Source organism: Pituophis catenifer, unplaced genomic scaffold, assembly GCF_029215685.1.
Source record: "Pituophis catenifer annectens isolate HBS135680 unplaced genomic scaffold, rPitCat1.0.hap2 SCAF_12, whole genome shotgun sequence".
Lineage (NCBI taxonomy): Eukaryota > Metazoa > Chordata > Lepidosauria > Squamata > Colubridae > Pituophis > Pituophis catenifer.
This window is the reverse complement of record NW_027256892.1, coordinates 25,760,792-25,774,622: the sequence shown is the minus strand read 5'-3', so window position 1 is coordinate 25,774,622 and position 13,831 is coordinate 25,760,792.

Here is a 13,831-nt window from a genome sequence, read left to right as displayed (position 1 = left end):
TTAGTACAGGAACAGAAGCTGTCAATCTCCAACCCCCTCCCCTCCCCTCCCCTCCCTGCAGTCAAAATCCTGGGATCTGGGATATGAGAAGCTGCAAATGAGACACACAAGGAGCACCAGAATGGATGCACACTCTGGGTAACAACCAAGAATTGCTCATTAGAGTGCTGACTTGCCACACAGCAAGGGCTGCGATGACCATACATCAACCGGGCATCCAGGACTGGACAGCACCTTCCCCATGAATGGCCAAGTGCACCCATCATGCTAAACTAGCATTTCAAAAATTAAAACCGAGCCCTGGTTTTCGCACTTAATGCTAAAGGAGCATGGTCAAGAGATCATGAAAAAAATTGAGCATGGTCAAGAGATCACGTCAAAATGAAGCAAAGCGCAGCACAGCTGCACACTGTGTTCACTTATTAACTGCCTCTCCTCAATGGCCATCAGGGAGCCTCAGAACCAACAAGGGAGTTGTGATCAAAGTCCCTCCGCACAGAGGAATTTTGTGTTGTACTGAGTCTTTTGATTGCGTACAACATGTTGCAACCTCCTTTCTCTTTCCTAGCTCTCTCTACTCATTACCAGTCTCTATTTATGGAAGTACTAAGATGCGTTAGGAGCTCTACAATCACTTCTCATTTCCCTCTCCCAATCTCTCCATCCCTCCCCCAGATTTTTCCCCCCCAAGATGGTTGTATTCTGAGGAGGACCAATTTCCCAACCAGCTTTTAAAATTCTATTTAGCAATAAGCTGATTTACCGACTTTTTCAGCACTTTTCTAATTTGCACTGGACTGGTACGTAGGTGCAGCTCATAACCAGAACCCCTGATCTTTGCAAAACATTCAAAAGCATAAACTAACATTTCAGTTTGCCAAACATGAGTCAGCTCAGGTTGAGAATTCCTCAGGCGAGGATTAAGGAACAACTGGAAGAAAAGGAGAGGAAATTCCTCTGGAATTAAATCAGAGCTGGCTGGTTCTTACCGTGCATTTGTTGATTTACAAAAAGCCATAGAACAATTTAAAAATAAATCTGCTTTCCCTTTGGAGAATCGCCTTAAGATTCTCATTAGCAACTCAGGTTTATCCTTAGCCAATCATCTTTGAATTCCCAATGTGAGCAATTTCAAAACTTTGCTATAAGTGAGGAAGGAGGAAAGAATACATCAAAGAGCCTAGGATCTGTATTTAAAGTTGGATCTTTTTGTCAAGTCTTTTAATTTATTTAGAAATAATTTTTCCTTTTCAAAGAGCGGCAGTACAAAGAACCCCGTTTAACTTTCATAACGAAATGGTGAAATGTAGAGCTTTGGAGGGAGACCCAAAATGGCTATTTAGAAGAAGAAATTCAAATATCCTCATCGGATTATCCCCTTATTAGGCAATTCAGAGATCTCTCACACACCCATCTTGTCTAATCCTAGCTGTGACTGTGGGAACGTCCCACAAACTTTGCATCGTATTGCAACGGAATGCCCCCTCAGAAGATTCCCTGGATCCCTGCAAGATGTCAGCACTTCAAGCTGCATTTACTCTAGTGCTGACATAAGAAGGAGGAGCGGAGGCATCTGGAAAGGGACGTTTGACTTTTCACCTAATTATTTTCCCTGGAGATAATATCCCCTAGGACATTACGTGGTCTAGATATCCGGCCATGGGTATAGCCACTCTAGAAACTGCTCGTGCATAATTTAATTTTATTCATCATTGTATTCATCCCTTGTACTGTGTGTTTTTAAAATAATTCACTGTTCTGGTGTTTTATATTTTGATAAACATTTTATATGTTGGTTCTGTGCATTGTATGCACTATGCTGCATTTTGCTACACCATACAAGATAAATAAATAAGACAGATATTTCCAAGGATCTGTGAGTTGGCTTAATTAATCTATTACCTAATGAGAAAAGCTGAGTGGGTCATATTTTTTCTTCTTTGTTAAAAGTCTACATATGTGAAATTCTTAGCCAAACAGCCCTAAATGCAGCTCTTCCCTTCTGAGCAAGCTCTTTGGGTTTCCATAATGAGTCCAAGTTTTTTTGGTCATCAATTGGCCATCAAAGCTCAGACCGATGGCTTCCCCATGCATGATGAAACATACATACATGCAACGCTCATAGAACATAGAACATCATAGTTGGAAAGGCAGTTGGAGGTCATCTAATCCAACCTCCTGCTCTAGCAGGAGACCCTACACCACTTTAGACAAATGGTTATCCAACATCTTTTTGAAAACTTCCAGTGATGGACATTCACAACATCTGGAGGCAAGTTGTTCCACTGATTAATTGTTCTAACTGCCAGGAAATTTCTCCTTAGTTCTAAGTTGCTTCTGTCCTTGATCAGTTTCCATCCATTGCTTCTTGTCCTGCCCTCAGGTGCTTTGGAGAATAGCTTGACTCCCTCTTCATTGTGACAGCCCCTCAAATATCAGAACACTGCTATCATGTCACCCCTGATCCTTCTTTTCATTAGACTAGACAGACCCAGTTCTTGCAACCGTTCTTCATAGGTTTCAGCTTAATCATCTTTGTTGCTCTTCTCTGCACTCTTTCCAGAGTCTCAACATCTTTTTGATGTTTGCTTCGTCTTGTTTTTCCCTCCTGGAGGGATGGTCCAGGCTCCTACCTCCTCCTGCGGAGGAAATGTGGCAGATTGGTTCCCTAATAACAATGGGAAAAGATTTGCATTGCAGGGCAGTCAAGTTGGGGATTTATTATGTGAGATAAAGCAGATGTTTATCCACATTTGCCAAGCTAATTACACGAGAAGAACTCGCCTTCCTGGTGGGTATAGAAGGAGGGGATTGTCATAAGCTCTTGATTAGATAAAGCTGGCACTCTAGAGCAAAGGCAGAATACAGCAATTATTTTTGGGAGAATGGAAAGTTTAGATAAATGAAATTAGATTCCCCCCCCACCCCATGTTTTTTAATTATTTGGGGATCAAAACTTCTCAATATTCTGAGCCAGTTTGGCTGGACGGAGGCCTTCTTCACATCCCTTGTGTGACTTGCTTCAACCTGCTGTTCCTTACTCTATGCTGGTTTGGGGATTTGCACAGCTCAAAATCCCATCCATGTGAAAGTACCAATGCAGAGAAAGAAATTCAGTTGAGTTCCTTGTGTTTTGTTCTCAAGAGCAGAGAGTAGAAATATGTAGCTTCAGAAAGTCTTCTGACCTTCTATGCTTGCCTTAAGGTACAAAGTCCACAGTTGCTTTGTGCTGGGCTGAGAGCAGAAATAAAGCTTAAGAAATTGCTGTCAAGATTGAAATCCATTTTTCAGCTTTCTTCTCTCCAGAATGGCCCCACAGCCCCTGGAAAACGAGATCTTCTGCTTCTTTAACCCTCCCAGCTATGGGGGGAAAAGAAAGGGACAGTTACTTTTTTCCATGGGTAGGTTCTGGTGGGACATTCCTTTTGTATGATCTCCCCCACCATTGATCCCTTCTTGTATCTGACACCGTCCCATCTGGACCAGTGGGCCAGGAGAAGAACCAACTTACCAGGGTTCCCCCCACCCCAGTGGCTTGCACTGGAAGGCGAAATTGACAGAACTCTTGTCAATTTCACTCTGGAAGAAGAAGTAGTTTCCATTTCACTAGCCTACCAGTGAACCTGTTTTAAAATAAAACCCACTAGTTCACCACTCTTCTCTGAGGATCCATTTTCCCTAACTTTTGGTACACCTATGGCATATGCCAGGGATCTCCAAACTTTGCAACTTTAAAACTTGTGGACTCCCAAAATTCATGGCTAGCTGAGGAATTCTGGGAGCTGAAGTCCACAAGATCATCAATTTGGGGACCTCTGGCATATGGGAGTAGTGAAATGGTGCTTCAGGGCCTCCCTGATCAGAAATATAGAAGAAAGTGGACTTCTGGTTAACAAAGCAGATAGGAGTCCAGTATTTTCATCCGTTTGATTCTCGCAAATCTATTTGGCACTATCTAATTCTGATTTAATCAAATTTTGATGGGCAAAACATCAACATTTGAAACTCAATACCGGAGTATCAACAACTCGTTTCAATTGGTTTCTTTAAAAAAACAAAACAATTTGGTTTCACAGTTGTATAATTTTATTGACTTCAACAAATTGTAATCAGCAAAGAAGAGCTGTCATTAAATTGTCCTGTGGATACCTAAATGCAGCCAACAAGACTGACATGATAACATTGCTACAATTACATTGCATACAGAATTAATCTTCTTCACAATCAGCCGCTCCTCAAGGTATTCTTTTACCATGAGGAAGAGGAGAGTATAATTACAAAATGAACGTCTATTTCACCCCCAAAATGCTGAGCAGCAGTATAGTAACTTCTCTTAGAAAATGTCAGTTCCTCCTCCAATTGTTGCTAAATATAAATACATTAGTTGTGGTTCCAAAGTTATAGGCCAGTTCTGTTTAATATTTGTAAAACATGAAGTATTTACCAAAACACTTCGGATTTTTTTTTTTTTAAATTGAAAATGTCACTTACTATAACATTTAACATTTGGGAGTTAGTAATGTAACCTTGGCTGAATTTTATTTACAGCTGCCTTCCAATCTCCAGCGAGGGATTGAAGTTACAACATTCTCAAGATTTGACCAATGTCATTTTATCCACTGCCATCTAACAAGTCTTGTTCCCAAGTGGCAGTGAGCTGTGTCACTTTGAGTACTGTAGTTGGAGGCACAATTGTTTGAAGGGAAGTTGTTGAGTGTTCCAGAGTTGAATTCTGAGCATCTGGAATAATAACTGGAATACAAGAATAGTTCCTTTCAGCTGTATTAAGATTATGTAGGCAACTGTGAACGAAAAACAATCGTAGAAAAACACATTAGAAATGCAGAGTTGGTTGAAGATTTTTTCCTGGATGGGATCCAAAGTTTCTAATGAAGTGCATCTCAGGCATATTAAAATGCTCTGGGTGATTTTGTATATTAATTAGCATTCAGCAATTTATTAATTCTTCATTAGAATATAAACTGTGCCCTGCCGAATGAAACTCCTGATGCATTGAATCTAGCAGTTGTTCTCCCAGGAGCCAACCAACTGCAAAAGGAAGTCCACCTGTTTCTCAGCATGTGATCTTCAGAAGCAGTCCTGCTGCCTCTAGGACAGTGTTTTTCAACCTTGGCACCTTGGAGATGGGTGGACTTCAACTCCCAGAATTCCCCAGCCATCATGGGGAATCAAGTTGGAATCAAGGTTGAAAACCTAAACTAATAACTACAGGGTTTTCAGGTCATCCATGAATTGTTCCAACCCTCTTCTTGCTGGTAGCCTATGCCACAGCTCCTGTTTGCAAACTCCAAAGTTGAATTACTGCATTGTGCAAAACATATAAATCTTGCTGTTATTTCAAGCCTGTATATAGGGAAGCATGATTTTAAACCCATCTGTCAAATGGGATTGACTTCAGGGAGCTGTTCTCAGTAGGACAGCAAGAAACCATTTAAGATAGGAAGATAGTTCATAAATCACATTCAGCCACGATTTATTCAACTGAGGTTTATTCAGTGAATCAGAATTGACTAGATGTATCCATCATGGTTGACAAGCCAAAGTAGCTCGGGTTTGCACCAGAGGTGAAATCCAGCAGGTTCTAACAGGTTCTGGCAAACCGGTAGCAGAAATTTTGAATAGTTCGGAGAACCGGCAAATACCACCTCTGGCTGGCCCCAGAGTGGGGTGGGAATGGAGATTTTGCAATATCCTTCCCCTGCCATGCCCACCAAGTCACGCCCACAGAACCGGTAGGGAAAAAATTTGGATTTCACCCCTGGTTTGTACCACACATGACCAGAAGCTGTAGTAAATATTTGAAGGTTTAGTATCAGCCCAATCAAGGCTTGGCAAATCTTGATAATCTCCCACTGTGGGGAAGCTTGAACCCTTGGTTTCCATCTCAAAACACCAAAGGTTAGACATTATCTCCTCACTGTTCTCTTCTAGCTCTGATTCTTGGACAGTGGAGGCATTCTTCCTTCACGTCAGGTCTTGACTCTTCTGGGGTTTGAGCCAAACCCAGTCAAAGTTCTAATAACCCTTTTGCTGTTTATTCAAAAAACAAACAAACAAACACAATGATTAAAGTCCTTAAACTTGGATTTAAAACTTCTTTTGCTAAGGGTGAAGGAAACTCACTCAGTGGTGTAAAACGTGCCAATCCAAAGGTTTGGAAATAATTGAAAAACGGTCAACAAGGATTTTAGAAAGGTTATTAGAGAAAGAAGTCTTCAAGGGTCCTTTGAGACACTGACTACGGCTTGAGCAAAAACATTCCTTCATCTCCCAGAGCTCTAAATCTTAGAATAGAATAGAATAACAGAGTTGGAAGGGACCTTGGAGATCTTCTAGTCCAACCCCTTGCTTAGGCAAGAAACCCTACACCACTTCAGACAAATGGTTATCTAACAGCTTTTTAAAAATTTCCAGCATTGGGGCATTCGCTGTCTTGCAGTGTCCTCACAAGGAGCAATTGTATGGAACATTTGTGGGTGATCTCAGTTCCTCTTCTTATCCAGAGAGAAGAATTAAAAACAGCCATTCATTTGCTGGTTTTTTTTATCCTGCTGCAGTTGTCTAAATGCAGAACTGTCTTCAACCGGCTATTCCCCCCCCCCCCCAAATTGCTGAGATTTCATTAAGTCTAGAGCAAAATCTTCCTTAGTTCTCCTCTGTGCTCAGGGACAGCGGGTAGCAAGTTGAAAGGCTTCAAATTAATCAACCTTACTCACCATCTTCACAAGGCAAGGTCTAGGATTTAATTAAACCCAGTCATTTTTCTCTTGCAATTAATTGCGCAAAGCAACGGGAAATACAAGAATAGACAAACAGATTTTTGTCTTCCCACAAAGAAAACAGGAGCCCTTTTTGCTGGGAACTTGTTGGTGTTTGGTCACAATTAATTACTAGAAGAATGGAAGGTCTCCAATAGAACATATGCTGAACATCTGCACGAAGGGCGAAACAAAAACTCACAACGCCATTTGGAGGATTGATAGGCAATGCACGGATCTTGGAGGTTTATATTAAGTTGAACAAACCCTTATGGATGTAGTCGCCAATGCACCGTCTGTTACTGTGAATAAGTTGGGTTGCTACCAGCTGTCACTACAGAGTAGCGATGCAGCCCAAATGATGGTTAAATCTGTCATTGCTTGAAGAAAATTAGTATGCCCTATGGAATTATTTTCCTTATTGCAAGAAAAGAAAAGAAGAAGAAACCCAGGTTAATTGGAAGCTTAATGCTTCCACCTTATAGCACCTTCGTGGCTGGTCTTGAGGCTAAAATGTTTCCTGGGTTTATAGGAAGCTAATGAGGTTCGTGGTTTTTCCTAATTGTGAGAGATGGGGAACAGGTGCCCAGTTGCCAAAATGGTCTTGCCAGCAGATGCAGAATTGCAGTGAGTCGGTTAGAGGAGGGCCTGCTCATGTTTCACCAGGATGAGAAATCCTCAGCATTTCCCCTTTGAAAGAAGTTCCTGAAGCAAATTTCCTTTCATCAACCTGGATGGGAACGGGAGCATTTGATTCAAAGTCAATAAAATAAACATAAAAAGCCATGATTTATTCACAAGGCTTCCTTTTTCTGGAGGTAACAAGAGGAGGGATTTGGAGTTCATCCTACTCTAGGAGTCCCCCCCCCCACCGGAATGTCTTTTCTGAATATAAACATCAGCTGCCAGTAAACCAAACGTATCTCAGAGTACATACTTTCTGTTCTTCCCAATGGATGCTCTTTTTAACCTTGTTGCTGGTATTCTTAAAATTTATATTGACTGTTTTCCTATGACTATCATTAAGTGTTATATCTTATGATTCTTGCCGAATGTATCTTTTCTTTTATGTACACTGAGTGCATGTGCATCAAGACAAATTCCTTGTGTGTCCAATTACACTTGGCCAATAAAGAATTCTATTCTATTCTATTCCATTCTGTTCTGTTCTGTTCTGTTCTGTTCTGTTCTGTTCTGTTCTCTATATTCTCTTCTCTTCTCTTCTCTTCTCTTCTCTTCTCTTCTCTTCTCTTCTCTTCTCTTCTCTTCTCTTCTCTTCTCTTCTCTTCTCTTCCCTTCCCTTCCCTTCCCTTCCCTTCCCTTCCCTTCCATTTCCTATTCCATTCCATTCCATTCCCTCTCATTCTATTCTATTCTATTCTATTCTATTCTATTCTATTCTATTCTATTCTATTCTATTCTATTCTATTCTATTCTATTCTATTCTATTCTATTCCATTCCATTCCATTCCATTCCATTCCATTCCATCTCATTCTATTTTTTTTTCTATTTCTTTATTTGAATCAAATCATTTTTTTTCTAATTTTTATACAATTATGTCCAGATTGGAGGCAAACTTGGAGGCTTTTTCTTCTCACAGTCATTTCTTTCTGGGGGAATCTGTCAAGGAGCCCCCCCGCCCTGTCAGATTTTGGAGCTTTCCTTTCACACAAGCTCGACAGGTGGTCCTCTCCTTCTTTCATGCTTGGGAATTGCTCTTCCAATTGATGGCTTTGATGGAGACCCACACATGGGGACCTATTTTGGTCAGCTGCTATGGTAGTTTGTGTAGCGCCAGCTATGACACGTCCTCATGTTTTGTAAGTATGAAGCACAGACCCTTCTCTCAGCTATAATCTGGTTTCTTGATGTAGGTAGGTAGGTAGGTAGGTAGGTAGGTAGGTAGGAAGGAAGGAAGGAAGGAAGGAAGGAAGGAAGGAAGGAAGGAAGGAAGGAAGGAAGGAAGGAAGGAAGACCTTTCTCGCTTCACATAAGAAACTGGCAAATGGATTCAAGGCAATACTGTCATGGTGTCAACAGAGGGACAAGAAGACAGTCAATGTGATGCCTAGGAAGAAGAGGAAAGATTTGGGCTAATTTAATTTTTGATGTCCATTTTGCAAACACGAATGGAATTTCTGGCAGTCTTAGAAAGGAGATAACCTCATGGGAATGAGGCTGTTTCAGTGCCACAGTAATAGATGAATGAGGAAAACCAGTGGGACTCAGGCAGTGGTGGGATTCAAATAATTTAACAACTGGTTCTCTGCCCTAATGACTGGCTGGGTGGGCGTGGCCATGGTGGGTGTGGCCAGGGGGCCTCCTGCACCCCCCTGGGAGTAAAAACGGGCCAGGGGGGATATGCACCGCTCTCCATGCCCCGTTTTGGGCCTAGTAGGCATCCCTGCACTTATGTACCTGGGAGCCAAAATGGGGCACGTGGGAACTCCTGGAAGGGGAAAGGGGAGGGGCCACCCATCAATTTAACTACCGGTTCACGCGAACTGGCTGAATCCCACCACTGGGCTCAGGTGAACGTTGCTTTGTCCCATCCCTTAGAACCTCCTCACCTAGCTGAGCCTTGCAACTTTCTTAGACTGTCAGGTTTCGTTGCTATCTTAAATAAACTTCATTCTCAAACACAAGGTCTCTGATGAATCTTTTTTTTTTATTTAAGAATAGGAGAACGACATCCCTGAACTCTGGGTGTAGCCAAGACTGGCACCTCCTTCCAAACCCCTCCCTTTCCGTTCTTCAACCCCAATGTCTCATTGGCCATCGTGCAGATCCATCTCTTCATCCCAAGCACTTTCTTTTCACAGGAATTTCCCCCCTCCCTCTGTCACCCAGGTAACGCTATCTACTGAAGAGCAGGGAACTAGGTAAAAGTTCATTTCAGCATTAAAGCAAAGCTTCTCCCTCTTTCATTCATTCATGTCAGCGCTGAAGGAGATCATAATTTGGAACGCTGACATAGACCTTGTTTCTTCTTGCAATTTGTAGCCACCGAAGGGTCCAGGAAGGCTGGTTTTTCACAAGAGAAGAGCCTTTTCCTATTGTTCAGCAAAGCAGCTCTTTGGCTCTCCGTTCTCCAAAAACGATTACTGGGTTTTGTGTACTGGGCCCATCTTATTTCTCCCGAAGACTCGGACGTTATCTGTCCTGGGAAGTCTTGCACAAGGCGAGGAGAACATCCATCTTGCTCAATAGGAAAGCCAGCAGAGATGGGGCTGCTGGTATCTGTTGCCCTTGTTAACATCCAGACGGGCTTTATCACAAGAAGGAAATTAATTCCCATGTTAGATATATGGCCGTGTGCAGCCTGGCGACCCATAAAAGAAAAAGATGGGACCCACCATCCAAAAAGGGGGAGAGAAATGCCCGCTTGGCAACTGACATTTATCACTTTCCACTTGCCCTTGAGAGTGGCCCTAAAGAGAAGACCTCAAAGGCAGCCACCGTTTCTGTTAAATTAGTCCAGTTAATTGACCGGGGAAACGCAAAGCACCTGCTTTGGTACAGGAGAATTATTCACAAGGAATAATAAATTGTTCTAAAGCAAGGAGTTATGGATTTAAGGTGGAGGTTTTTTTTTTTTTTTAAAGTCTCTACGTAGAATAATGTCAACTTAATTCATCATTAGACGTACCTTCAGGCTGCAGCAGGTAAGTTAACATTATCGATTCCCCCCAAAACCCTCAATTGTTTATAGCAGGAGAATTGAATGTGTATGTTTTATCCTAGTGATGTTAGCAGAAATGCCTGTGTCTGTGAGGAAGGGGATTCTTAATACCCCCCTCCAGTGGTGGGTTTCAAAAATTTTTACTAACAGTTCTGTGGGTGTGGTTTGGTGGGTGTGGCAGGGGAAGGATACTGTAAAATTTCCATTCCCTCCCCACTCCAGGAGAAGTATACTGTAAAATCTCCCTTCCCACCCCACTCCAGGAGAAGGATACCATAAAATCTCCATTCCCTCCCCACTCCAGGGGAAGGGTACTGTAAAATCTCCCTTCTCACCCCACTCCAGGAGAAGGGTACTGTAAAATCTCCATTCCCTCCCCACTCCAGGGGAAGGTTACTGTAAAATCTCCATTCCCTCCCCACTCCAGGGGAAGGTTACTGTAAAATCTTGGGAGGTAGAGAATAGATGGGGGCAGGGCCAGTCAGAATTTTTACTACCGGTTCTCCAAACTACTCAAAATTTCCGCTACCGGTTCTCCAGAACTGGTCAGAACCTGCTGAAACCCACCTCTGCCCCCCCCTCAAAAAAATCAAGAGGAGTCTGTTGGCGCCTCTTCAACCAAACTGTTTCATTAGGTTTAGATTTTTTGATAAATTTTTGTTAGTCTGAAAAAGCTGCCACCAGACTCCTGATTTTTCTTTTGTTGCAAAAAAATTAGCGTGCCTTTCCTCCTACAATGTTATGAAAGCCCAGTAAAGTGTTACAAATTTTGATGCAAATGCAAATTCCAGAAAGTACTGCTTTTCTTTCTTTCTTTCTTTTTTTTTGTACTATTTGTATTTATTTTTAGGAAAAAAAAAATATGCGGTAAGACAGAACAAAAATAAAATAATAAAAAAAGAAAAGCATGTATTAAGAATTTGCAAACTATAAAAATTGCATGAGACTTTACAAGATGTGAACTGAAAACAAAAACAAAAGGTATTATTATTCTTATTATTCTTGTCCCTTGGAATTGGACTTAAAGAGAATCGTGTATGGGTTTAGCACATTTAAGAACCAATATTAAAATCATGTTAGCAATGGTCAAGACGATAAGCTTTCAATCAAATTAATAAGATTATATCAAGGATTAAAAAGGATCTCTAATTAATTTGGAGGAAATCTAATGCTTTAAAACCTTAAAGGAAATTCAAATTTTGAATATGGCTGTAGTCTATGTTTCAAATTACAGCACAGGCAGTTCTCGACTTATAACAGTTCAGTTAATGGCCATTCCAAGTTACAGTGGCACTGAAAAAAAGTGAATTATGACCTTTTTTCACCATTGCAACATCCCCACAGTCATGTGATCAGAGTTTGGATGTTTGGCAACTGGCTCATATTTACGACGCTTGAGTGTCCCCAGTGGGTCCTGCAATCCCCATTGGCGTCCTTCTGAAAAGCAAAGTCAGTGAGGAATCCAAATTCACTTAACAATCGTGTTCCTAATATAAGAACTGCAACGATTCACTTAAGAACTGTGGCAAGCAAGGTTGTAAAATGGGACAAAATTCACTTAACAAATGTCTCACTTAGCAACAGACATTTTGGGCTCAATTGCGGTCATAGGTCAAGGACTAACTGTCAATAAATGGTTTCCAACTGAAGTTAAAGTTCGTTTCGGGTTTATTTTGTAGGTGTGAAGTTGCACATGGAAGTCCTACTTTCCTGTTGCAGTTTTAGTCCTCTAGAATAGGGTGTATTCACAGATACACACCTTGAATTAAAGATTGACCCATCAACCATGTCTACTAAAAAGTTCTGGAAGTCGGTCAAGATGAAGATCTTCCAGAAAGTCTTTGGGAGTTAGTATAGTGTCAACGTCTTAATAATAGTAATAATAAAGATGGTAGTACATATTGTATCCATATATACCCTCTGCTGGCTGCCAGAAAAAGAAAAAAAAGCTCAGAAACTAGTGAATTGTGATTTCACTGAACTAGGGCTGCATAATATCTTAGTTTATGTAGGTAGAACCTGGCTAAAGAGAAAGACACATAAAACCTACGAAAAAGAAAGAAAAACAAATATTGTACCTTTACAGGGAGGATACATGAGATGAGGGTGTGGCTAACTGATGAGGCCTTATAAGGCCGAAATAGATCTATCTTTTTTTAAAAAATTTGATTTATATGCTGCACTTCTCCGGAGACTCAGGGCGGCTTACAATGCGTTAAGCAATAGCCTTCATCCTTTTGTATATTTTTACAAAGTCAGCTTATTGCCCCCACAAACTGGGTCCTCATTTAACCTACCTTAGAAAGGATGGAAGGCTGAGTCAACCTTGAGCCTGGCGAGATTCGAACTTACTAATTGCAGACAGCTGGAGTTAAATTACAATGCATTAGTCTGCTGAGCTATCCAGGCTCCTATCTTAGTCTCCCAATGGGCAGCAAAGGGTCTGCTGGCTGCCAGAAAAAGAAAAAAAAGCCCAGAAACTAGTGAATTGTGATTTCACTGAACTAGGGCTGCAGAATATCTTGGTTTACGTAGATAGAACCTGGCTAAAGAGACATACACATAAAACCTACGAAAAAGAAAGATAAACGTATATATTTTATATCTGGCTTGGAAGACTTAGAAGACCAGGTCACAGAGAAAAATCACCTATCTATCTGGTTAATAAGAGCCGACAATGACTTGAAGGCACACAATTAATCAATCACAGTTTATGGCTTAGCATTATCTGCCAATGAAGTCCCCCGAGGCTTGTTCAAAAGCCCCGATGAGAAAATCTGGGCTTATGCATTCTGTGGGAAGACCCTGTTCTCTAAATATTCAAGTTTCCGTCTATTTTGAGTCGTTCTACTTGGTCTTGTCCCCATTCCTGGTTCTCCAGTGCAAAATCCGAGGACCGTGGTGGTGCCGCTTTGATCGATCTTTAGATGGAGGAACTGAAATCTTTGGACTGTACCAACCGCTCCCTTTTGGGCATGACATTTCCATCAATACAGCTGCAACTAGAATTAGGTCAGTGGGCAATCAGAAGCTTTGAGAAGGCTGCAAATTGTAAGTGCACGAATTCCCCAGTGAACAGCATTAAATTCATCTGCTCACCCAGAACTCTCGGCTTCAGTCTGCCTAGAGATGGGGCTGATGGTGGGCCAGGAATGCTCATCCCGAACATCTGGAGGACAGCAAGCATGGAAAGGCGAGTACTTCCATCTTCTAGAAAAGCAGGATGGGAAAGCAGAGGCTCGGCCCCGGCATCCCAACTTTAAAAGTCCTCCTTAGCCAGAATGCTCTCTTTTGGTGGCCACTGGCCAGATTAAAAGTCTTCACTTCACCTCAACATTAAAAAAAGTAAAATAAAAACCTTTAGGAGTT